Source organism: Anomaloglossus baeobatrachus, chromosome 3, assembly GCF_048569485.1.
Source record: "Anomaloglossus baeobatrachus isolate aAnoBae1 chromosome 3, aAnoBae1.hap1, whole genome shotgun sequence".
NCBI lineage: Eukaryota > Metazoa > Chordata > Amphibia > Anura > Aromobatidae > Anomaloglossus > Anomaloglossus baeobatrachus.
In genome coordinates, this window is record NC_134355.1 from 569,437,684 (window position 1) to 569,441,483 (window position 3,800).

Below are 3,800 nucleotides of genomic sequence, written 5' to 3' on the forward strand. Positions count from 1 at the left end.
GGGATAGCAGAGGAAAGGTACACTTACCGCAGGTAAGAGAGGGTATAGGTCCAGGCACCACAGAGACCCAATGGCTCCACACATGCTCTGGGAGACTGTTCCATGTTGCATTAATAGAGGAAACAGTGAATCTGAGGGCAAACCCCCCAACCACCCGCTCCATAACCCAACGGGTTGGGAGCTGGATAATTAGACAATACGTGTTCAGGTGCCGCTATAAAGGAGATATGCCCAGTGGGAAAATAAATTTTATTGTCATTACTTGATTCAGAGATGGACTGTCCCCTTCCTCTGGGAGGGCTATGTGTGGGCCATTATACTATATAGAAGGCTTTGAGGGGGCAATTATACTCTTTTGAGAGTTATGTTGTGGAGCTATTATACTGTTTAGAGGGCTAGTGAGGACCATTATACTATTTTGTGGGCTATGTAGAGCCTTTATACTGTTTGGAGCACTGATGGGAGCCTTTTTACTGTGTCCGGTTCATTATATAGTATGGAGGATTGTGTTTGGTCTACAGTGTGAACGGATATTTGAAGGCCATTATACTATATAGAGGGCAAGGTGGGAGCCATTATACTGTTTGGAGGGTTATATGGGGCCATTATCCTGTTTGGAGGACTATATAGGGCTCATTATGCTATTTGTAGGGCTATGGGGGGACAATATACAGTTTGGAGGGCTTTGTGAGGACCATTATACTACTTGGAGTGCTATATGGGAGACCATTATGCTATAAGGAAGGCTATGTGGGTGGGGGTCATTATACTATTTCAAGGGCTATGCAGGGGCCATTATACTGTTTGGAGGGCTATGTTTGGGGGGGCCATTATATTGTTTGATGGGATATATAGGGACTATTATACTATTTGGAGGTTTATGGAGGCTATTATATGATGTAAGGACTATATGGGAAGTGTTATACTGTTTGGAGGTCTATATCGCAGGCCATTATATTGTTTGGAGGGTACTGTGACACGCCATTATACTGTTTTCAAGGCTATAGAGGTCCAGTATACTGTTTGGAGAGCTAATGGGGGCAATTACACTGTATTTAGGTCTCATTCTGTGTGGATAGTTGTGTGGGGGCCATTATGCTGTTTTGAAAGCCATGTTGGGGGCCATTATACTGATTAAAGGATTGGTGGGGTCCATTATACTCTGGGTGGATCATTATACAGTAGAGTTATATTGGATCTTTCATACAGTGTGAAGGGTTGCGTAGTGGCTACCATACTGTATGGTGTGGTGTGGGGGTTGGAGGCCATCACATTGTGTGGAGGTCTGTGTTTGGGTCACAATTGGAGTATCCTACTATGTTGGAGTCACCATACTTTCCAGGGGAGGTACAGTAGGGTCATCATTCTGTGTGTCTGTTATCATACTGTGATTGATGGGCACTTTTGTTGTCATTTTACTTTATGGGGGCAGTAAAATGGAAATTTTAATATGTGGGAACACTAAGGGGTACTTTGCACATTGCGACATCGCTACTGCGATATCGTCGGGGTCAAATCGAAAGTGCCGCACATCCGGCGCCGGTAACGATGTCGCAACGTGTAAAGCCTAGAAGCACCGATAAACGATCGCAAAAGCGTCGAAAATCGGTGATCTGTGTAGTGTTGGTCATTTCCATAATTTCGCTGCAGCGACAGGTACACTGTTGTTCCTCGTTCCTGCGACAGCACACATCGCTGTGTATGAAGCCGCAGGAGCGAGGAGCATTTCCTTACCTGCGGCCGCCTGCAATGAGGAAGGAAGGAGGTGGGTGGGATGTTTACGTCCCGCTCATCTCCGCCCCTCCACTTCTATTGGCCGCCTTCCGTGTGACGTTGCTGTGAAGCCGCACGACCCGCCCCCTTAGGAAGGAGGCGGGTCGCCGGCCAGAGCGACGTCGCAGGGCAGGTAAGTGCGTGTGAAGCTGCCGTAGTGATAATGTTCGCTACGGAAGCTATCACAAGATATCGCATCTGCGACGGTGGCGGGGACTATCGCGCTCGGCATCGCTACAATCGGCTAGCGATGTCGCAGCGTGCAAAGTACCCCTAAGGGGCTTTAGTAGAAGGAAATATACTTTGTAAGGGTTGCAAAGTTGTGAGGTATGCACTTCTTTGACATCGACGAATATATATATATTTTTTGTAGGGGCCCATATAGGAAATCCATTATGGGACCCCATGATTTCTATGTTCTCCCCTGCCATAGACTATAATGAGTGTATATTGTAGGCGTCAAAAAAATGGATAGAACATGTACAGTATGTTTAACATAAATGCCTGAGTAAAGTATAAAGCTGTTGATATATTACATTGGGGGTATCTAGGAGGCATTATTTTATATGTGGCACTCCTGAGGCTTCAGTCTCCACAGAGGTTCTGCACCTCAGCCAGAGGTGTGGTGTTCTTTCCTGGGTAAGGAGGGGGTCACAAATCGGTATACACAGACACAGACACTCTTATTTAGCAACACTCCACTAGACCGGGGTTAGGGCAAGTTGCACCTTTGATGTCGCCATAGGAATGCACAGTCTGAAGCCAGCCTGAGGGTGGAGTCTAGTTAGTGGGAGCAGACTGTAGAACGAGAGCCAGTTAGAAGAGGACACGGAGGAAAACGGTCCTGGGGATGAGGTCTGGATCAGCTCGTCTCAGAATCGTGGGAGAGAAGGGGTACAAGGGCCACAGGAAGTGCACCATACACCCGTGGACTCTTTTCCACATCGGCATACTGGTGTGGAGGGACTTGGCTGCATAGGGGACCAGCCGCTCAAGTAGTGGAAAACTTCAAGACTCAGCCAGCGAACCGGAGGCTAAGGCTATTGCAAGTACTGGAGCCACATCCACACACATCCAGTGAAAAGGTGACCAAATAGGGCCAAGGTATAATGCTTCAAGCCACCCAACAGGGTCCACGGATACCGGCTTGGGGCTCTGTGTGTGCAGGCGCGGGACAGGCAGGAGAGGTCAGCGCAGGAAGACGACCAGGAAAGGACACTGAAGGGTGTACTGGGTTGTGCCTCTGAACTATCCAGGAATCGGCTGGGGCCTAACACAGCAGGACTCAGCACTCCGAGGGCAGCCTCTGACTAGTCATGGTAACCTGGAACTCTGAACTGTAAGTAAAGACCTTGTGACTGCATTACTGTGTTTCCCGGTTATTCCCTGCGCCTCTGGACCCACACCTCGCCATTACTCCACAACACTATCTTCAGCCCTGGGGACACAACTCTACCTGTGGATAGCTATACCAACTCAGCTGCATCACCATCGATCCCCAGGGGAAACTGAATAGCAGCGGCGGCAACCATGTGGACTCATACTACAGGTGGTGTCACGACATATCCCATATAAATATCCCCACCGCTATTTATTAAAACGACACCGCCGGGGTCACGGAACTGGGCCTTGTCACAGTGATATCCTTCGAGCAGAACAGAGCCGACCCGGTAACAAATAACCCCCCAGGCCCCGGTGCGGTCATGTCATATATGTACTTGTAGAAGATCCCGGTACAAAACCAAAGAGAAGCCATGAGGCACTGACACTGTTTCAGCAAATTGTTGAATAAGAATTTATAGTAGCATTAATAGTTTGGTATAATCTTTTATTGTAGATTAGGGTAGTCAGTAAAGCTATGCAATCTGAGAGTGCAGACTTCATACAAGCCACACATCTGATCAAAAAATGTATACATTTCTAAAAAAATATGTAAGGCCTCATTCAGATGTCCATGTTTCACGTACATGTGTGACGCCCTGGACAAGCCAGGTAGTCACAGGTAGGCCCTTGCACAAACACTCACC